The 23355-nt window shown below is 39.6% G+C and overlaps 1 protein-coding gene across 7 annotated transcripts in view; it reads right to left on the minus strand.

Annotated features, from left to right (window-relative positions):
- Window positions 1–19136, minus strand: part of SRC (SRC proto-oncogene, non-receptor tyrosine kinase) — a 93754-nt gene extending 74618 nt beyond the window's left edge. For 3 of the 7 annotated variants that reach the window (XM_039351344.1, XM_039351340.1, XM_039351343.1), the window contains exon 1: window positions 18245–18790. The gene's annotated coding sequence lies outside the window, so the exon portion shown is untranslated. Of the gene's footprint in view, window positions 1–17477; window positions 17937–18244; window positions 18791–18845 lie in introns of those variants that run through there. The other 4 variants (XM_039351347.1, XM_039351346.1, XM_039351341.1 and 1 more) reach the window with 3 other exon arrangements.
- Between the last annotated feature and the right edge of the window lie 4219 nt (window positions 19137–23355).

Below are 23355 nucleotides of genomic sequence, written 5' to 3' on the forward strand. Positions count from 1 at the left end.
AGAATGTTTTACCTTTATGTTCCAAAGCCACACATATTTATTTTCAAGCACATCATTTTGGTCTTCCTTGCTGTAAGACTCATGACTTTAAAATGAGGTTGAATTTCACTTTGGCAGTTTGGAGATCAAAAGACTACCGGGCAGAAAAGGGCAGGTGATTGTTCACAGCCCTGGGAGATCATTTCCATTGTTTTCTTCAGCATTATGCCATTGTTGTTGTTTAAAAAAGGAAAAGGAGCAGATAATGGCTGCAAAACATTCAGTTATTCCAACAGATTGAAACTCTTCAGGCAAAAACAACAGTTCTCAAATATAAACAAGAACAAATATGAAAATGCCCACTAGTTATTCTTATGACACTGATAGTTATTGATAGGCTTGTATAGCAATATATTATCTAATTCTTCTCCCTGACCTTGGATTGTTGCCTTGCAAAGACACTGCTGGGTATCCTAAGCTTCAAGCACTTGGAGAAGTCCCATAAATCTACTCACTAACAGCAGGCAACTAGTGTTCCATTAGTCTGATTCAGAGATAGACAGATGGCTGCTATACACAAATACCCAGAGCTAGGTGGGATGCAGTTGTCTTACATGACAACTGCCCCACATGTGCTCATTTCTTTCAAGTACCACCCACAAACATCTATCAAAATAGAACAACCCCAATAGTTGCTTGCTCTTGCACATGCTGGCTTCCTACATGCTGTGTGCTTTAAAACTCAATCATCTGTTGTATTACCCACATAAGGATAATCCTTCAAAACACCTAACTACAAATGTGCATAGGGTACTGTCCTATTCAAGTTTCACTGAACATGGCATGACTTCCTTTGTAATAAATACGAAGAGGTTTGCTCTGACCATATTTCACACAAAGCCTCAGCAGCTCCTAATTTTGAGCCAGGATAGATGATTTATTTAGCTCCTTAGTATCCAGAATGACAGGCAAAAGTTCCCCAGAGTTTAAGATGAGAGTCTTTCTCATTCCTATCATCAATTGCTACATTAGGAAGCTACCTCAAATCGGCAGTCAGTTGAGGCACAGTTCTGGTCTGATGCCTGAACAGACACTCCGTTGTGCCTAACATGCCTAAGGTGACTCTCCAAAACACTTGACACCTTGGAAAACACCCTGCTCACAAAGAGAGATCCTCAAGAGTGATATGCAAAGAATTAGTACCGCTTTATAAAGCCCTAGTAAGACCACACCTGGAATACTGCAGCCAATTTTGGTCACCATATCACAAAAAAGATATTGAGAGTTTTGGAAAAAAATCGGAAAAGAGCAAATATGATGATCAAAGGCCTGGAGATTAAAACATACAAAGAACGGCTACAGGACTTGGGTTTGGCTAAGGAGTGACATGATAGCAGTGTTCCAGTATCTGAGGGGCTGCACAAGGAAGAGGGGGGTCACTTTGTTCACCAAAGCACCAGAGGGAAGGTCGAGAAACAATGGTTGGAAACTGATCAAAGAGAGAAGTAACCTGAAATTAAAGAGAAACTTCCTGACACTGAGGACAATCAACCAGTGGAACACTGGAGATTTTTAAAAAGAGACTAGACATTCAGCTGTCTGAGATGGTACAGGTTTTCCTGCTTAAGCAGGGGACTGGACTAGAAGACCTCCAATGTCCATTCCGGTTCTACTCTACTCTACTCTACTCTACTCTAGTCTACTCTACTCTACTCTACTCTACTCTACTCTACTCTACTCTACTCTATTCCATTCATTGCAGCAGCTAGTAGGGTCATCTAAAAGTGTCCTGGCCTGAACAGCCTTTCAGAATGATGTTCATAGGGCAATATTCAGCAAGGCAAGTGGCATTGCTATTGGAGAAAGGAGTGCGGACAGAAGGACATACAAGGAAAGGAGACTAATGGCAGATCATCTTGAGTTACATGTGCCAAGAAATAACTTGGGAATGTCTGTTCTCAAATTTCTCAAAATCCCAGGCTATTCCATAAATCAAGAGTATTATTAGACTTGAGGGCATTTAATTGTCTTACCTTTAGAATTTCATGCTAAGGCAACTTCTTTTTTTTCATCCAGAATCAGAATTCTGTGATTTACAAGGCACTTGCAAATCAAATTCCCTTGCTTGACATTTTGTTTCACAATTTGTGTAAGCAGTAATAAAAACTAATCTATTGCACTTAATAAACTAAATAACTGGGAAAACAATGTTGCAATATTCACCAACCATTGCATGTATGCTTTTTTGTTACCATAAAATGTTAATTTTAGTGGCTTTTTACAATATACATGTAATTTTTCAAAAAGCCTCAATTTTGGAACTCTTGATGGATTAAATATCAAGCTGGAATAGAACCATAAGACAACATGGTCTCTACTACTACTTGTCTGCAATTAAAAAGATAGTCTGTATGGGATGTTTTAATAAAACAATTCTACTGGATTCAAGATACATCAAGGTCAACATTCTATTTTGTAGAAAGAGCAATTAAATGCCCCTGGGAAAATCACAGCTATGTATTAAGACAGTGGTTCTCAACCTTTTTAATGCCGCAACCCCCAACCGGTCATAAGTCGAGGACTACTCCACCGGTCGTAAGTCGAGGACTACTCGACTGGTGCAGAACCGTTTGCAGAATGGGACTTTTGGCGGGCTCAGCAGGGCAGAGACAGTCTGGACAATTCCTATTGGCTTTTGAAAGCCAATAGAATTAGACTCTATTCAAGAGAGTCTATTCTAGTGGCTTTCAAAAGCCAATAGAATAAAAGGGAGTAGCACAGCTAAGGAAAAGGGGAGAAAAAATGGCGGACTGCGTTGTTTGGTGACCCCCGTGAAATGGTCGTTCGACCCCAAATGGGGTCCCGACCCACAGGTTGAGAACCACTGTATTAAGATAATGGTTCTCTTCTGTTCTGGCTATCATGGAATACAAATGCATGTGATGTTTTGAATAACCAAAATAACTAAAATTAACTTCTGATGTTAAGGCTTCTCCTAAACATATTTATGAGGAAGTGGCCTAGGACATATGTTTTGCAAACAAAAGAATTAAATTATATTATTTATAGTTCATGGTAGGATTTTAAAAAATGCTCCTTGGATTCATATGGCAGGCAAGTTTAGGTTTAGCTATTATATGAGCTTATATTGTACAAAGCCAGATGCCGCTGATCCTTAGTACTGGTAAAACAAAATTAAATAAAACAAAAATCTATAAGGCACATGCTATAAGGCAAGTTCTTATGATTCTCATAGGAGGCATGGTGGTACAGTGGTTAAATGTAGTATTGCAAGCTACTTCTGCTGACTGCCGGATGCCAGCAGTTCGGCAGTTCGAGTCTCACCGATTCAAGGTTGACTCAGCCTTCCGTCCTTCTGAGGTCAGTGGGGACCCAGATTGTTGGGGGCCATATGCTGACTCTGTAAACTCCTTAGAGAGGGCTGTGAAGCAGTATTACTATATTGGTATTACTATATTCAATAGTTTTCAATTGGGCTTATACCATGGCCTGGATTTCAGCTCCTCTAAAGACCTCATTAACTGAGAACTATGGGAGTTGAACTTGGAGAAAATCAGCTTAGTGAAGACTGCTATATGGCAGTAAAATCCTTGAAATTTTTTATTAAACAAAGTATGTTAAAATACAATTTTATACAACACATATTTAGGCTTTTATGATCATTCTAAACCCCAATACTGATTCAACAAATGCCAAACTTTTCACACACAGCCATATGTTGTTGATGGGACTTGGAGCTTTCTAATTTTAATGCCAATTTCATTTCTGCAGCAATTCATACATTTGATCATTAGTGCCAGTTCAGAATTTCCCACCATATGTTTCAACTAACTATGTAAAATTACTAAAAAGCAGTTTCTAAGCAGTCATGTTGAGGGTTCCTTTAAATGTAAATTTCCAGTAAATGTTGTATCCTCTTACAGAATCACAAGCATTGTGTTCTGGCATGGTTCATTTTCTAAAATGTTATAAGCAATGAAGTTTTTAGAAACATAATGAGTCAAAATTACCTTTTTGATATTCTATCTAATAAGTTGAAAATCTTTTCTAAGCCCCTGGCCTTTTCTCTGAACTTTGAAAGAGGTCTAGGTTTTCATATATATCCTTATTTTGAAATTTTTCTGTATCTGAGACTACATGAGCATAACCTTCCTTCTCTCTGGCTTCTGATATTGATTTTTTAATGGACAGTTTCAAATATTCCTGCTAAGTAAACCTACAATTTCTATTTAAAATGATTTTGTTTAAATTTGAATGTCACTATGTTTCTTCTTGATGGTGGTGGGTGGAATGTGAAGGATGTGTGTACATACTGTATGTTTTTATTTGTGGTTTTTATTTGAATGTAGTGTACACTGTGAACAGCATTTAATTTCATTTGAGTTATAACAATAATGACAATAAAGATATTCTATTCTACTGATTTCCTCTCTCATACTTTGTATCTCAGTGTCAAGTGTCTTCATTTAGATTTGTGGCAAGGCAGTGCCTTTATGTTTTGTGTTCTAATACACCCTTTGAACAAGGTAAAAGACAATATGCTAAATCACTTGGTGCCTGGAATATTGATTTAAGCAGCTCTTTATCTGGGCTGTGAAAATCTGGATTACCTGTTTTTTGTACCTGTATGCCACCTTCTAGAGGTTTTCTGGATTTTTTTCAGTCCAAGTTGGGTCTCATAGCAGCAGATAATTTCTACATGGGCTGTTTTGAAGATAGCAATGTTTCTAGTGGGAGAATAACAAGAACACCAAGGTCCTGGACTCTTGGATAAAGAAAAGGGTACAGCTATGTTAAATCAATAATATCAAATGATCAATATTGTAGATCAGCAATATTAACCATTGACAAGTCCATAATTCACAGTGTTTTAGCTTTTTATTAAAATAGTGATATCATTGTCTATCTCAGATTATCTTGAGATCATAGAGTTGGAGAACAATTCTTATTTATTTCTATATACCTATGGAATAAAAACCCTCAAAAACCCTGAAGACTGAATAACTGAATAACAAAACAATCACTTGTTTGTAGCAATGCGCTGATAAAACAACATAAAATTATCTTACACTGATTATAGTCTAGAAAAGAAAAAGGAAGGAAGGGAGGACGGAAGGAGGGAGGGAAAGAAAGAAGGAGTTCATTAATATTCCTTCTCTTGAATCTTTGTTTTTCTTCTTCTCTTGGGGTTGACCATAAGGCATCTCTGGGATTTAGAGCGAATGTGATGTGCTGCTAACATAATGAAGCACTTTCATTCCAAAATTCCTTGACATCTTTTTTTTTCCTTCTGCCCCCCCCCCCCGCTGAGTGTAAGAAATATCAGGAAGAAAAGAGCATCCCTTCCTCTTAGTTCTTGACAATTATGCGAGCATGTGGTATGAGCATGTACGCACAAGAGTAGTGTCTGCGTATGTGCTGAGTGATTGAGGGATTACAATATTCTTGGCAGGAAAAGGCAGACAAGCATGCAATTTAAGCAATTAATTTGGGCTGAGGAGGGAAAGTCACAAGTCCTAGTGCCTCTTTTGGGATTTGGGATATACATATGTGGGTGTAGCAAGAAAGCCCTTCAGGACTGTTCTCCAAATGACATTATAAAAAAGATATGTACCAGGGAAGTATGTGGCAGCTATTTATTTTTATATATTTATGTCCATGACATACATGGGAGCTCCTAGTGGTTGTGCAAATTATGATATAATAATTCAAATTACCATTATAGTCTCACCTCACTGATTTACTTAATGAATTTGGTAAATACTGTCAATCTAAGGAATATCCATACCCTATTTTTGATTGTGTTAACTACACCAAAGAATAATATTAAGAATAATTAGCACTTCTTACTAATTACCTACATTTCAGCCTAATATGCCAAGCAAAGTTAGCCATTTGGTGAATTCCAGAGCCAAGTGAGGCATCTGGAAAGCTTTCTATAGCCTCTTGTGCTCTTGCTAGGGTAAAAGGTGGCTCAGCCAATAAGCTTCATTAAACATAATGAAGCTTCTGAATCTGCCTGCAGATAGGACTCCATGGAAATGTCTATGGAGGTTCTCAATCACCCAGGGTTGTCCAAAGATGCTTTTTCAAAAGGCAACTGGGCTTTCTTGGTTTTTTCCTTGAAAATGTTTTGCTTTTCATCCGAGAAGCTTCTTCACTTCTTGGAACTCCATGGAAAGTACTCCAAATTCCCTCTAAACTCCCTGCATTGACAGAGGATATGTTTTAGTCATATTTCTAAGTGATTCAAAGAAGAAAACATATCTTTCTAGGGAAGGCCAACAATGCAAAATGATCAATTTTGATCAAATGATCAAAGACCAACAATGCAAAATGATCAATTCTCAGTTCACCCCAACAAGTCCACTACTTTTCCTAACTTTTAAGGTACTATTTAATCATCTGCTGGGAGACAAAACTCTGCCTAGCATGTCTCTATACAGATTTCCTAACTTTATTTAAAAAAAAAAAAAAAAAAATCTCCTTCACCAGGGAGGGGGGGGGGAATGAATATGTTTGATTTGATGTATCATGGACTTAAAGCCCAGATTTCAATAAACACAAAGGGAGGATAGAAGATAAAAGAAGCTAAAGGGAAAAAGAATTCAAGATGGATGGGAGTTCTTAAAGGATGGGATAAAGGAAAAATTGGAAAGTTATAATAGGAAAAATGAGGACATCAGAAGAAAACAATGTCGCTACACAAAAAGCTTAAAAAAGAGCCGAAACAAAAAAGCACACAGAGAGGAAAATCAAAAAAGGACCAGTTGACAAAGGAAGAGCACAATAGTAGTACAGAACTGTGAATCTGGTATCAGGAAAGCAAAAGTTCAGAATGAGCTGAAGTTGGGAAAAGATGTTAAGAAATACACTTTACAAATGGACAGAAAAAAAGGAAAACGAAAAGAAGCAGTCTACCAGTTGTTTAGTGAAGGTAGCCATATATTTCCAAGTAACAATGAAAAAGCAGAACACACACCTTAGAAGGCAGTCAGAACTCTCACAGGGGTATAATCTCCAAATCTGTGAAAAGTAATTGACCCACTTGATGGATTATGGCTAGTTGTAAGCCTTATTTTAAGCAGAATATTGAGAAATTGGGGGAAAGTTAAAAACATTTAATGACAATGATCAGAGGATCAGAACTGAAGTACTATGAAGACTGGATAATCTTTGTATATTTAGCCTTGAGAACACACGATGAAGGGGTAATATACAACACTTCATGTATCAGACAATTTGTCAAGAAGCAGGTCAAGACCTCTGTCCTTTCTCATCTCAGAGTGATGACACAGAATAACAATTCTAAATTATAGGAAAGCAAATTCTGATTGAACACCGAAAAAAAACCTTAATATTAAAAGCAGGTCAACAGAGGAACAAATTGCCCAGAGAAGTGATGGTTCAAGCAGAAACTAGATAGCCCTCCATCCTGGATCCTTTAATTTTAATTGGTTTTCTTTCCCTTTCTATGATTTGCCTCCTATTCTGCAATCGAGTCAGAATCCTTGTAAAGCAAAGAATTTCTGGGCCTCACATAGTCCAGAATGTTTAGTCTCACTAGTGAAAGATAAATAGTTTGAATCTGAAGTCAGAGTCAGTTCAATCCCTCACCAGCTACAGCACAGCCAATTCTGTCCACTTATCCCACTCAGAACTCTCTGAGAAATCCATATTAATACCTATGTGTCATTTGTTCACAGTATGAAAAAGTTCAGATTACAGACATTTACTTTCTAACAGAGGTAAATGCAATTCTTGTCGTTTCCATTATTTGGTATTTCAAACTTGTTGTATGGATATTAAGCCTGTTCTGAATGGTTTCTGGTTTCTGAGTGAATTCCCATTTAAGATTATGTCAAATTCAGGTAATAAAGAAATGTTGTTATGAAAAATCCAGAAAAACAAGAACTAAACACTAAGCCTTGCTATTTGGATGTAAAAATTCCAATTCAATCCCTGACATTTTCTAGTTTTAGGAACTGTGGTAACTGCATGTTAAACATCTCTACCTAGAAATATCTTGAATAATACCACTATTAAAAGGAAATACAATGAACTGATAGTTTTGGCATAGGTAAGTCAACACTATATATTTATGGAAGGCAGCAATTGTTTAATTTCCAAGAATTAGCAGAGATATTAACAAAAACAAGAACAAAACAAGTAGGAATATCCAGGCAGTCTGAAGTTTTCCTTCTTCAAAGTATCATGCAGAACACTAAGGTTGTTACTACAGCAGCAAGGTCACAGAAGATTAGTTTCAGCAGGTCAAATGTGGGGCAGAATGTGAAAAACATACAACTGAAGGCCAAAAAGATTTCTTACACAGTGCATATGTGAAAAAAGTATGGAAATAACTAAGTCTGAAAACTATAAACCAGCATCCAGACAAAATAATCCAAGCAAGCTGAAAAATCTAAATCAGTTTCAGCAGAACAAAACCTTCTCTCCTTGTTCTCTCATCTTGACCAGTTGGTCTACACAGACTTGAAATGCAAACAATCTCTTATTTGTTAACATTTTGTGTTTCTATTAGGAATATTCTGGGTCCTTCTTAATTTAAGTAGCTTCTAAAACCAGCAGTAAACATTCACTTCACATTTAAAGAGCACTTTGAACACATTCAGATTATTTCACTTATATGATTTCAAGGGACCGTTTTATTAAGTTAATTGACTGGTCTCTCTTTTGAATTGTCCTGCAAATAAGGAACTAAAAAGGAACAGACAATTTTGCCATCATGATGAATCTAGAGATGAAACCTTCAATCAGCTCCAGAAAACATGGTTGGGGGAACCAGGATGGAAGATCATAGACAATCCTTCAAATGAATACATCTGGGGTGGTAGAAAGAAATCATTTCTGCATAGCTATTTAAAATGGTAGACTAAGAGGAATATTAATAAAAGGTGTCTTCAGGCCAGTCTCTCTGCAAGCAACCATTATCCAAGATGACCTACATTCAAGGCAGAAGCAAAATTTGGACTCAGGATTTATGATTCATAGTTCAATTTCTTGACTATTAGGTAAATCAGTGATTACATTTTAACTCAGTTACTCCTTCACTGCTCAGCAACAGTAATACACTGAGAAAAGCAAATATTCGCTCTCATGTCCACCTTACAACTTCATACCATTTCCTCATCTCTACAATTCAAGCAAACTTGGATACATAGCAAACTTGGAAACTCATTTGGCTATCTAACAGCCTGTGATCACTGAAGTACTACAATAATCTGCTATGCAGTCAGCACATATTCTAGAGAGAACTGAAAACAGAATTCCAGGAAGCAGGACATGGCTTTATTTATTCCTTTGCATTCCCTGTTCTCAGGTTTACTTTTTAAAAGCAATACCATGAAAGAAGTCTGACTGAGAAATTCTGGGAGTTGAAGTCCCTACGTCTTAAAGTTGCCAAGTTTGAAAAACACTGTGTTAGATTCTGCAAATCTTAAAAGATGTCCACATTGTGAGAAACAAATGAATAGAGAACATTTCTGTAAGGCCTGTTTTTGAGCATCATTTCAGATGCCACAATTTCTGGTGATGAGACAAATCTAATTGAATAAAAAGAGCAGAATTACTAGCCAATAGCAACCGCTCTAAGATTTATAAATAACAAGCAACATTGTTTTGAAAGCAACCACCATAGAAAGAAACATCTCTCATTAGCATATACTGTATCTATAATATATCACCAGACCGCATCATATTGCACACAGGCAAAGCTTTACTTGGACTATAAGACAGCAGTCTTAGCAACTGAGGTCTTAGTGGCACAGGATGGGCAACACCATCAAACTGGGGCAATCAAAATATCAAAAAGCTATAAAAGGTTTCTGTTTTTAATGACATTTTTGTTCCTAAGAAAGATGACTTTAGCCCGTGGAATATTTCATACTGCTCCTTTATCAATAAGTCCAGAGCTGCATGTTTCAATGCCTGCAAAGTAAAAATCTTCTGCAGGAATAAAAATTATATTATCACCAAGAAGGATGGGTTGTTTTTTTTGTTGTTGTTGTTGTTGTTAGAATGAGAGTTCAAACATTTTTCTAACTCCTTTCCCCAGAATTGTGGTCCATTCCAAGAAAAGGTTTTCCTATTGTTTCACTCTAGCAAAGATTCCATTTTGCTTTAGTTCAGTGGTTCTCAGCCTTTTTAATGTCGCGACCCCCAACCGGTCATAAGTCGAGGACTATTCAACCGGTCGTAAGTCGAGGACTATTCAACCGGTCGTAAGTCGAGGACTACTCAACTGGTGCAGCACCATTTGCAGAATTGGACTTTTGGCGAGCTCAGCAGGGCAGAGACAGCCTGAACAATTCCTATTGGCTTTTGAAAGCTAATAGAATTAGACTCTATTCAAGAGAGTCTATTCTATTGGCTTTCAAAAGCCAATAGAATAAAAGGGAGTAGCACAACTAAGGAAAAGGGGGAAAAAATGGCGGACTGCGTTGTTTGGCGACCCCCGTGAAATGGTCATTCGACCCCAAATGGGGTCCCGACCCACAGGTTGAGAACCACTGTTTTAGCTTATCTTGTTGAACACACACACACACACACACACACACACAGAGAGAGAGAGAGAGAGAGAGAGAGAGAGAGAGAGAGAGAGAGAGAGAGAGAGAGAGAGAGAGAGAGAGAGAGAGACTGACTGACTTGGAGCCTCCAGAAACAAAAGAGCCCCCAAAGAGGAGATGCTTTGAAGAATATCTTGAGTGGTTTTTAACAGCAGCTCAAGCAAGGCGCACCAAGAAAGCATTTTGCCACACTTTGTAAAACAAGTCCGGAAAAACTGAACTGCGGAAGTAATGTCTTCTGGGAATTAATTCTGAGATAAGGCACAAGCTTGAAAACTGAGTTGTAATGGAGAGTGAAGAGGAAACAATAGATCTTTAGATAGCTTTTCAAATTTCCTCAAGTAATGCTGATAAAAAACATTGCAGCCATTAATAGAAAGTTTTAAAAGAGAGACTGAAGCAGAAGTTAAGCATATAAAAAAAACCCACAGAAATTCAATTTACTACAATTAATTTCAGGCAGCTTAATTCGAGCACTACTCTCCACCACTGTCTCCCATACACAAAAATATGGTTAAAAAAAAAAGATACTTCTTATAGTTTTGTGATCATTACTTAGAACATAGGAAAAACTTAAGGTTATTGATTAAACTGACGTTTATGAAGATTATGAAGTTTATGAAGATGTACAAAAGTAAGAAGTTCTTAACCCAAGTTCACTGAAGTGAACAGGAGCTACACAGCAAGACTTTCAATAATGAAATTTCTGCTAACGTGGAGTCCAGGAACAAGCATAGAAGCTAATAGAGAACATGATTCCATGTCACATGGTATCAGGTATCTCAAAAAACAAGGTAAGGTTAGAATAAAGAAGAATGCATGACAGGCAAAAAAACGGGTCAGCAAATCATCTTTTGGTTAAATATTATCAGACTTCTGTTAGAGCAGGGGTGTTAAACTGCCGGCCTACAGGCCGGACACATCAAGAGGAAACAGCGCCCACCCCATTGCCAGCAATGGGGAAAAAGTTCCGATACGTTGTGTGACATCATGTGTCATCGCGAGTTTGAGATGTTTGTGTTAGAGCAACAAAACAACTTGTATGTTGACTCAGTCAAATGTATCATCAATGGTGTCAAGCTGGAGATGAAGGCAAAAATTCCTTCAAAGACCAGAAATTAGTTAGAATTTCAGCTTGGAATTACCGCTATTACATTATTCTTCTGGACCAACCATATTTCTGGATTATAATTAATCAAATCAAGAATTGGGGCAATACTGCAAAGACTGGGGATATACTGTATTAGACAGATAAATTAGATCAGCCTTTCTGAACTGGGCAGCCCTCCATATCTGTTGGACATAATTTCCATAATCTACCAGTAAGCATAACCAATATGCATATTTAGAGGTGCCAAGTCAAGGAAGGCCAAACTGGACTGATAGAAATATTTCAGGACAGATTTGCACAAAACAACACAAGTTAATGTTAGGTTCCAATGTTTTTAATTCAGATACAGTAAATGTTTGCATCTTTCTCTGCATCTCTTCTTCTGTATCCACATTCATGCATGAAGTCCAAACAAAGCCGAATGATAAACATTATGGCAGATTCCACATACGGATGAACAGCCACAATTAAAGCATGTTACTGCAAATGAGCACCTCCGTACAAAACTATCCCTTGATGAGGGGAATTCCAGAATTCACCTATGAAAAACCAGAATGGACTTTCCAGTGATCATCTGATTTTCAGTTGTTTCTGAGTCAGAATAATGCATCATTTGCTTTTCAACAATGGCACCAAAAGCAAATAGTTTGCAGCATACTGTAGTGTTCTCAAAGAGCATTCACATGAGAAACTTAAAGAACAAATATCCAAAATGCTTCAAATAAGAGTCATGTTAATTAGGATACATACTGAGGGAATATACAATTGATCTGCATTTCCTGATTCTTATATTTCACCATGTCTGAAGAGGAAATTTTAGAATTATTTGTGTAGTGATACACACAACTTTTTACACTTTTGAGAGATGTACAAGGCCCTCAGATGTGGTGGAGAATTATAGAACAGAAAGTATAACCTTATTCTGCTTACCTCTGCTGATTAAACTGTTTTTTCACTTGTCAAGTTAGGCAAATACAGTAAGAATTCCAAACAATAGTCAATGTACTTATCACTGATGTATTAAAAACGGAAAAAATAATCATTTTCCTGCAGATAAATCATATTGCAAATATTCATCTTCTATAACTTTCCCTTACCAGAAGAGAAGATCTTTAAATTATACAGAAAGAGGCCAGATAGTGCTAGGGCAGTGGTTCTCAACCTGTGGGTCGGGACCCCATTTGGGGTCAAACGACCATTTCACGGGGGTCGCCAAACAAGGCTGTCCGCCATTTTTTCCCCTTTTCTTTGGCCACGCCCCTGGCACCCAGTGATGTATAAGTGGTTGGGGGTCACCACAACATGGGGAACTCTATTATGGGGTCACAGCATTAGAAAGGTTGAGAACCACTGTGCTAGGGCTTAATCAGAGCAGTAATTTAGGGCAGGGGTCCTCAACCTTGGCAACTTTAAGACTTGTGGACTTCAACTCCCAGAAGCTGGCTGAGGAATTCTGGGAGTTGAAATCCACAAGTCTTAAGTTGCCAAAATTGAGGACCCCTGATTTAGGGCATATATCAATTGACCAACAGATTGGCCTGTTCTCTGAAGATGATGCTTAGATTTCTTCAAAAGCTTCTGAAACAAAGGAACAATGAAAAACAAGTGAGTCCAGCCAGTTTGGGATCTGTTCTAAATCAAACTTTTCTAATCTGGCATTTTTTAGATATGGTGAGACCCTGCCCTAGAATACCCTGCTAATCTGGTTTGAAGGAATGCTGGTTGGAATTTCTGGGAGTTACACACCTAGAAGATGGCAAGGATTCCTGAAAATTGATCTAGATAAACTTTTGTATTCAGACTCCTTATGCAATGCTAGTCCCTTCCACTGAGATGACAGTGAGCTCGTCCATGGACTGTTCCAAGAAGGTATCTGGAAAATTAACAGTTGCCTTCTTGGTTTAGCATTGGTAATAGTTTTGTCTCTTTTTAGAATCCTACCAGTCCTTGAAGCTGTAACAATTAGTGATGTTCTCTCCTTCCCATATCTTAATATGTAAGCTCAAGATACCACTGACTGAGAGTTAAATAATGAATAATTGAGGATAGTGTTATTCGTTATTACAATTACTGGAAAAATCAATTATTTCACTCAATGTGCCTGCAAATTTCTTATTGGCATTTTTTTAATATTTTCCATTTTATTATTATTTATACTTTAAAAGATGATAATACAAATGAATCAAGTATAGTAATGAAGTGTAGATGGATAAAATGCTCAGACTGAAGAATCTACTTAGATAAGCAGCAAAATGTTTTGAACCAACAAGAAAAGAAATCCAATTGTCATGATTCCACTTCCAGACAACCCTACCTGAAAGACAGAGAATCTTCACTGACCTATTATCTCTGGAGAAAAAACATTGAGGTTGGTGCAGGAATTCAGTTCAAATGTTCAAACCAAATAGGCAAACAAGTCAATTTGTTTTGGAGAAAACCATTTCTTCATGTGTGTCTAAACTGAGGCAACCAATTAAACTCAATGCTTGAAATTAATCCTCCAAACCAAATATTAGCATCACTCTATTTTTAACTAATACTAGTTAAATTTTGGATCTGCCTTTGAACTTAGACAAACAGCTAGATATATAGCTATTACGAACAAGACAAACTTTTCTTCACTCTTGGTTTAAAACCAATAACTTCAGCTGTTCCTTAACTTTGCAACCAGTTATAACAGGGTGTCATACCCGATCGCATCACAGGCCGTATCATGACGTATCGGGACCTTTTTGCCTTTGCGGGGCTGGGATGGGCATGGCCTGCATGGGCTGCATCCAGCCTGTGGGCCACGTGTTTGACATGCCTGTGTTACAATATAACTAGAACAGGGGTGTCAAACTCGCAATGTCTCGTGATGTGTTGTGACATATTGTGACTTTTTTTCCATTGCCGGCAATGGGGTGGGTGCGATTTCAGCATGAGGCATCTGACTCATGGGCCAGCAGTTAGACACCCCTGAACTAGAAGAATCGTGAATTATTCTCAATCCCTTGTTTTTCTCAAGAATCTTAGAAAACCGGAGCTAATTAATCCTACTGCAGAATTATTTCTGAAGGGAATCTATCTATCTGTCTGTCTGTCTGTCTGTCTTTCTGTCTGTCTATCTATCTAAAAATAATGTGATGGCAATCAAGCTATTATTTCATTCATTCATTCATTCATTCAATTTCTACAGCTATACATCTCAATCAATTACTCTGGGTGGCTACATTTCAAAACGTTTATACAATTCTTCATATAAGAAGAATGGCCAACAATGTTTATTATGATGTAGTTGTTATTTCAACTAATAAATATCCAGTGTCAATTCCAGGATGCTATGTATTCTCAGTGAACTCCTCTAACCTGGAGGAGATACATGTAAATGGAGAATTCTCTTAGCATCATATCATCTTAAAAAGCTCTATTCAAGTGTGGAGTCTTATTAATGGATCATTCTATTGTCTGGAGCTAGGTCAATTCTAGAAACACCTCAAATATAGTATCTTGCAATAAACCAATTGACTTAATGATTAGGTAAAATAGCTAAACAATGCTCTGATCAGAGAGAGCAAGACATGTGTGAATTAGCCTCTATTAGCTGATGGTACAACTTGGTCACCCTACTGAAACAAAAAAATCTTATTTCAAAAGAGACTGGGATGCAATATGGCTAATATTCTTTACAGAGATTTGTGGCACTTAATCAGCCTAACAGTCCCCCTTATGTAAAACCTTGACTTGGTGTTTTCATGGCTATGGCCAATTAATTTTATTAGCAACAATATGAAAATGGTTTGCCGCTGCATTCTTTGGGGATATGTTTTCTACTTCTCTGTCTAGTTTACAGACCAGGGTTTTTACAATGGTCTTATTCTAACTGGTTTTATAAAAGCAAACCCAAGTTCACAGATTAAATTAAAAGTCTGTAATTAAAATGCTAAAACTTTGGTTAAGGATCATGTCTTGCAACTTAACTTCCTCTTTCCAACATGTGTTGCTCTTTAATCAAACACATGACATATATAGTATGTGAACTCAGACCATCTTCATTATCATTCTTCAAATGTTGGATGGGACAGCTGATTTTGTATCAGAAGTAGAAGACCCATAAGTTCAATACAGGCCAATGCCCAACTTCAGCTAATGCACAATCTGCTTGTTCAATTCACTATACAGTATCAAATTTGATGCTTTCTAGATCTAATGGACAATAATTCTCATAAACTCCAGCAGTTAAACAATGGCTAGTGATAGGAGGGCTGTAATATAAAGCAAGAGGGTGCTAAGTCCATTATGCAGTAAACACCTAGACCCTTTGAGAATTGATGAAACAAACAAACAAACAAACTTCATGGACAATAAACCAGTGGGAATCAGTTTGGTGAAATGGTTAAGACACCAGGCTAGAAACTGGGAGACTGAGTTCTACAGTAATACTGCTTTAGGCTTGAAGACAACCAGAGATTTAGAGCAGTCTCTCTCTCTCAGCCCTGGAAAGAAGACAGTGGCAAACCACTTCTGAAATCTTGCCAAGAAAACCACAGGGACTAGTCCAGATGGTCACCAGGAGTCAACACTGACTCGAAGGCACATACACAAAGATACATATTATACATGTCATATCTAAATAGAATCCTCCAGTTTTATAAGAAGTATTATTTTGTAAGCCACAGTTTGATAAGACCAAAGGCACATCAGAAGATGCCTTCTTTTGGCACTTAAACATGTGCATGTAAGCAGGTAAGGATGCCTCTATTACAGAAAATACTTGTTTAGATCTAAACTTACATGAATGGAGGGCTTCTACTATATGTCTCTTTTCAACTTTTTGACAACTCTCCTTCAATTGCAGCTCACCTATCATGTCATTCTAGGACATTCCTAACTCTCCCAAGTGACTTTTCTGGAGGGCAGTAAAAGTTAATCTGAGAAAAAGAGTAACCAGCTGCTCATGTAAGTCTACACGTGTTTTAAATTAATCAATTTTTAGTTTATCCAACACCTTGCAAAGATTTAAGAAAATAAGAGGAGGAAGGAGTATTACTTATGTTCACCACTTTATGTTACTTATAAAAGTATTAAATGTGAGATAAAAAAAATCTTATAAATAAGTGCCTATTCCATATATAGTATGTCAATTGTATTTACAACACCCTTGTAAAGTAGTGTAAGCACCCCCCCAGTGGTTCATGTTGTTTCATCTCTTCATGGCTAAGGATTTACAGGCAAACTCCTCCAACCACATCACTTCCAACCAGAGTAGCCTCTGGCAAGAGATCTGGACTGCTTCAGGTTGCATATCCTTAATAAAGAGAAGCAAAGCTACACTTTAGAGCAGGAAGCTTCGAAGGAACAAAGCGACAGGTCTACCAAACAAGGAGGGGGAGGGAGAAGAAGAGCCAATGTGAAAGCCTCAAAGAAAGCAAATGTTCCAGGAAAATCAAATCTCAAGTTCTGACAAGAGACGATTCGGAAGGATCCAGCATAGGCACGGTTCCCAGCTCAAGTGGACCCGCCAGCTTCTCCTCTCTGGAAGCTGCCAAAGAAATAACAGAGCTCCCATCTTACATTCTTGCAATTTCTATACACACTCCGTTCGTCTCCCTCCCCCAAGTCTTTGAGGAGCATTGCCCAACCTGCGTGGCTCAAGACGGACGGAAACCGCCTCGGTGAAGCACGGAATAAACAAGACACCGGCGAGCTTCAGACACAAAGCAGCAGAAGTTCAAAGGCTGCGTTCGCCCAGTTTATGGCTTTATTAAAGCAATCTCCCCTATTAAAGCAATCTTACCTACCGGTTTAAGGCGTGACCAGGTTAAGAGATGAGGAAGTCGGGGAAAAGGCGTGATCCTAGGACTAGACAACAATATACGGAAATACAGCTTCCCTTCTCCGAAGTCCCAGTGAAAACGAATGTTTTAACCCGAAGTCCCACGGGGAACGTCTCCCCCCCCCCCAAAATGAGCAAGACAAATTTGATGCACATTTCCTATTTTAGATGCCGCTACCAAGCCCCCTCCCTCCTTAAGATAAAATCGCTCCTGGTTGCTTTACCCAAGTGATTTGATCTATCGCGGGACTGCACTACACACTACATCCCGCATCAAGTCCGCCGCGGAATCATAAACAAAAGAAAGTGGACCGGAATCAAGTCACGCCGACTGAGATCGAGCGACCGCTGGCAATTGTCCTGGATGGCTACATTCTTTCAGACGGACCCTTCCAGACAAAAGCCCGGCGCAGAGTAACAATGACAACAACACTCAAACGGGTTAAAACGATACCCCCACCCTCCCCCCGGCCGCCTTTTCAAAAAGCCCTTTGAGGTTTAATTGGTCTGTGCTCGCGGGCGAGAGATCGCTCGCTTGCGATAAAAGAAACGGGAGGGCAGTCACCCAGCAGCCCCAAGAACCCTCGGCGCTTCGAGTTTCGCCTCCTGATCTCCCTTCCCTGCAGGGTATTTAACAAAGATCGCTCAGTCAGTCGCAGTCCGGCTTCGTCAAGAGCGCATTCCACGACCGAGCAGATCTCGGTGAACGGCGTCCATCCAGCTGTAACTTACCTTCCCTTCTTCCCGGCTCCTGGAAGCCGGAACCCAAGAGCCCAGATGGAGGCGGCTTCTTCCTGCCCGCCTTCGCCTCTCTCTCTCTCTCCTTTCTTTCTACGGCGCTTCAGAGCCGGGCTGATCCGGAGGGAGAATGAATGGGGGGGGGGAGCCTGTCGGCTAAGACAGGAGACGCAGTGGCGAGCAGGAGAGGCAATGCGGCCGGAGTTCAGGCGCCGGCCCGCGAGTCGCTCAGGGAGCTTCTCTGGCCCATCGCGCGAAAAGAAGCCAAAAGAAGGAAGGCAGGAGAGGAGGAGGAGGAGGGGGCGGGGCGGGGGCAGCTGGGAGAGCGGAACCAGGCGCTGGCTTTGTGCGAAGCGAGCCCGGGTAGGAAAGCTGACTCTTTCCAGACACACCGTTGCCGGCGAGGACGCGGGGGGTGGGGGAGATGTCTTCTAACCCCGCCGCTGCCCCAGCCTCTTCCCGACCCGCAGCCCAGAAACGGGTAGGCGGCTTGAGAGAGGGACTGTAACTTGGAGGGGGCTGCTGACCTCGAGAAGTGAGGTCAGCAGCCCGCGAAGTCCACGCCCGCCCGCCCGCGCCCGTCCAGACGCCGTGCCTTTTTCTTTCTTTCTTTTTTTGGACTCGCGCCCCGCAGTCCTCTCTCAGCGCCTCTCCGACGTAAGAAGGATCAGGCGCTCCAGAGCGAAAGCCCGAGCGCTTCCTCCCGACCGCCGGCCCCGCGGCATCCAGCGCTCGCGCGTCACCGCGGGCTTCTCCCGCTCCTCCTTCCTCCTCCCCCCGCCTCCCTGCTGCCCGCGTTTATTTCACTTGTAAGTCCTCAAAGCCTCCCTCCCGCTTTCAAAAAAAGAGAGAGAGAAGATGGCAGCAGCAGAACCGGAAGCAGCTTTTAAGAAAGGGGAGGGGGAAACCTCTCCCTCCTTCCTCCGTTATCCTTCTCCTTCGCCGCCTCCTCCTCCTCCCCCCCCCCCCGGCAGGAGGTGGCCGGGAGAGTTGAGTTGGAGTGAATGTATGACGTAGCTCTGACCCAAGCCGAGACGTCCGCAAGTGCAGACGTGGGGCGGTGTGTCTAGGCAGGCAAGAAAGCGGCGAAGGAAGCTCGCTTGAAAGCCGCCTTTAAGGATGCGGTCGGGACGCGCGTGGTTGTTGCACTTGATGACCCCATTCCCCTTGAGCATGGCGGGAGGCCTTCCAATTGGAAAACTAAAGACCTACCGCTATCCCGGCTAAATAAGTTCTCTTTCAGGAAGTTGGGCCATTTTGCAGCCCATCTGGGCTTGACTGTCTGACGTAGGAGCAGTAGGGTCTGCCTGCATTTATCTTTATTCTCCAGTTAAATATTGGCAGCCATTTGGTGCTGTGAGCTTCTTTTCTCACTTCCTGGAGTGGGTCAAGACAAGAGGCTGGCCCTGAAGGATGGAGGGAAGATCTGCTACCAAGGCCACAATCAGATAAAGGAAAATTGAGCCTAGGCTGATAAAATGGTGTATGAGAATGTCTCAGATAGCCCCACTCCCCTCTTAAGTCTCATGAAGATAAAAGGGGGAAGGGAAGCACATTCAGACTTACAATATTTAGTTACTGTTTATAATAAAAGGGTGTCTAGTTTTTAGGCTGGTCTACCTTATAAGACTGACATATGTTCAACCTCCAGAGCAGATTGGAAATAACTATCTTATGATGATGAAATGTTTTGTGCTGATTGTGCTATTATCATGATGTCGATAAAGATGACCAATAGGAAAGCACAAATATCACTATTCAAACACTCCCCACATTTTTAGTGCTGTCTGTGTCCATTTTACTGTTGAGCCCCCATCCCCATTCCCCATGCAGAAGGGGAGACACAAAACCAAAATACTTCCTCTTAGCTGCATTTGCAGATCTGCAAAACACTGACTGAACTGCTATGGAAAGTTGGGGGAAGCTGAGGTTGAAACAGATACCGTAAGTAAGTCTCAAGCCCTCGTCATTAGGGAAATTGCCTATCACGAGCCCCATAGGCATGCAGTATTCCTGGTGGGAAATTACCTTCTGCACATTTGGATGCACCATGGCTGAACCATTAAAAAATGGCTGAGCTGCAGAACAGAGACAATGGCAATAGATTGTCCAGAGCTGAGGACTGCAAAAATGTCCTGCATCCTATACAATTACATACAACTTCCTAGAGATGGGAACCTGAGTCTTCCCAGATGATGAATGATAGTTCCCAGAATTCCTCACAAACTATCTCTATTGATTGGGGCCTCTGGGAGTGTGGTTCAGCAGCATCTAGAAGACAACAGATCTAATTACAATTTGTCAATAAACTCTACAATAAACTGCTGGCTGATTTGTTCCAAAGTTACTGAATATTCCACTTGTTAGCTTTTGAAAAGAATTGTTGGGGCAATTACTGAAAAAGTAAAGTAACTATTTACCTGCAATTCAGGCACTTTCAGATTCTTCTTACCAGGTTAAATGGCATAGGAGGAGCCATAGGTCAGCAATAACATATTTGCTTTACATGCAGAAAAACTCATGTTTAGCTCCTGGCCTTGCAAGAGAATTTGCATAAAACATTTCCAAGAGAACTTTAAGAGGAATAAAGCCTCAGTTTAAAACAGAGATTATTCCCCAATACCTGTAGTTCTCATTTAATGACTGTCACATTTACCAGCTGCTTGTAGTTAAATAGTTAAAGAAAAAGTAATTTTGTGACCTGCCCTTCCATTTACAACTTTCACAGGTCTACAAAGTAAACTTGAAGTAAGTGCATAAAATCATGTTTCACTTAGCAACTGCTTTGCTTAACAACTGAATTGCTGATCCCATCTGAGGTTGCTAAACAAGGATGACAGTACTTGCATTGTGCTGAACCAGCCTAGCAGTATCTGAAAATGTTCTTTTCCAAACGGGGTTTCTGTTTTTCTTTCTTTTGGGAAGTTATTTGGTAATAAAATTTTAAACTGGCTTGATGGTTGGAATTGCAGAATCTGCAGCTGTTGGTGTTTTCTGGCTGCTCCTGCCTACAGTTCCCAGTCTGACTAGCCCCAATGGGAATTCTCTCAAAGGGTTTGACTTCCCTGTGGATTTCAACAAGCCTGGGAAACCAGGAAGGCAGCAGAATACTAGGTTATTATAGAGCGAAAGACAAGATAGTCATTTTCCCACACACTCCTTGGCAACCTTATGATTAAATAAGCAGTGCTTTTTTTGTAAAAAAAAAAAAAAAAAAGGTGCCGGAACTCACACACGTCATACAACCCGCCTTGCCTACCCTACAAGGTTCCATCCAAAAAAGGTGCCGGAACTCTGTTCTGGGCATTCTATGAGAAAAAAAGCCCTGTAAATAAGTATAAGACCTCAACACACCATCTGTAAGAACTTTAATGAAATTCTCTTCTAAAAAACTTAACTGTATTTAGCAGCCAATGCTGCTGAGTTAAATGGAAAGCTTTTTTGAGAACTGACCTAATATATTAGTTCAGAGATTAAATTACCAACAGCATATTATCAGAATGAATAACAGACTTGCTAGATAGCTTTAGGCAATTCATTTTTTTCTTACCACAGCTTCCCATCTGTGACATAGGAATAATAATTCCTATATTATAACCTTGTGGTTATATGTGTGAGTTCTGCAATAACATATGAGAAATACTCTGTTATTCATGGATACATAAATACCATTATTCATAGATGAGCGAAAGACACTTTTTCTATGCACGTCTATTAAATTTAGTAGGGTAAAGCTAACTGTGCTTAAAATAGTGTCTGTTCTTATATATTCCATCTAAGCACCTGATTTTATATTCATATTTCATATTCAATGGGAATTTTACATTGTTAATATTGTGAATAGCAAAGAATGAAAATCAATAAAAGAGAATATTTGTAGCTCGGAGTTGAAATGAGGGGTCCTTGGTGTTCTCTGAGCTTGGTCGTTTTCCTGCAGATGTTTCATTTTCCAAACTAGGTAACATTCTGGTACTGATGATGTTATCTAGTTTGAGTAATGAAATGTCTGCAAGAAAGCAACCAAGCTCAGACAGTACCAAGGATCCCTCAAAGAATGAAAAATAGGAAAGCATTTTGTATGAGTGAAAACCATACAGGATTATTTTATTCCAAAGTGCATAGCTAAATGTCTATGGAGATCCTCATTCATCCAGGTCATGGATGTCCCAAAGCTGCTTTTTCAGGAGGCAACTAGATGGTGAGGAATGGAAGGATTTATATTCCTTGCAGACAGCTGGTAATTTGCATTCTTTTAGAATATAAATCCTTCCATTCCCCACCATCTAGTCAGAGCTGAAGAAGCTTCTTGGGTGAGAAGTGAAACATCTTCAAAGAAAAACAAGAAAGTCCAGTTGCCTTCTGAAAAAGCAGCTTTGAAATTATTTCATTTACTTTAGACCTCAAATGTAACTTACCCTAAACCTCCATGCTAAAATATAATTAAAACATAAAACGTAAATACTCAACTGCTCTTGAGTGTTGCAGAACAAACTGAAGCCATCACAACAACCAAGTATCAAATTTTATAAAATGCATATGTCCCATTCCCTCCCTTCACTTTTAGTATTATTTATTAAGCCACAATTGCATTAGTCCCATATGTCTCTCCACCTTTTGACTACTGCTTTTAAAATACCATAAGAATTCACATTTCCATTTTTGTAATGACAGAGCTTAAGAATCAGTGCCTGAAACAGTTATAATTGTTAGAAATGCTGTATGAAATAGCTGTCATAATTGGAAATATGCTATATGTCTTTATCAGTGGTTTTACAGTGTGAATGGGTTTCTGATTCAGAATGTTACGGATGTGCTGTGTAGTTTATTGAAATGCCCGATGATTCTCAAAACTGCCTTAACAAAAATGCCTTTCCTTCTCATTTTGAGGCTGGAGACCTATGCAGCAACAAATCTCTTTGAACTCAGTATACATAGAATAGGATTGTATGTGTGCTGTTTGCCTAAAGGAAAAACTCTCTCTTCATGCTCCAAATGGATGCTTTTCTAGTATCTTATTGTTAGCTGTTAACTCTTGAGTAAGAGATATTATTCCCCAAGGAGGCAGTTGTATAAATTTCAGCAACAAGAGCATGTGGTGCCTTACT

The sequence above is a fragment of the Crotalus tigris genome, unplaced genomic scaffold, assembly GCF_016545835.1.
Source record: "Crotalus tigris isolate CLP2741 ecotype Arizona unplaced genomic scaffold, ASM1654583v1 scf7180000018371.15429387391:27106975, whole genome shotgun sequence".
NCBI lineage: Eukaryota > Metazoa > Chordata > Lepidosauria > Squamata > Viperidae > Crotalus > Crotalus tigris.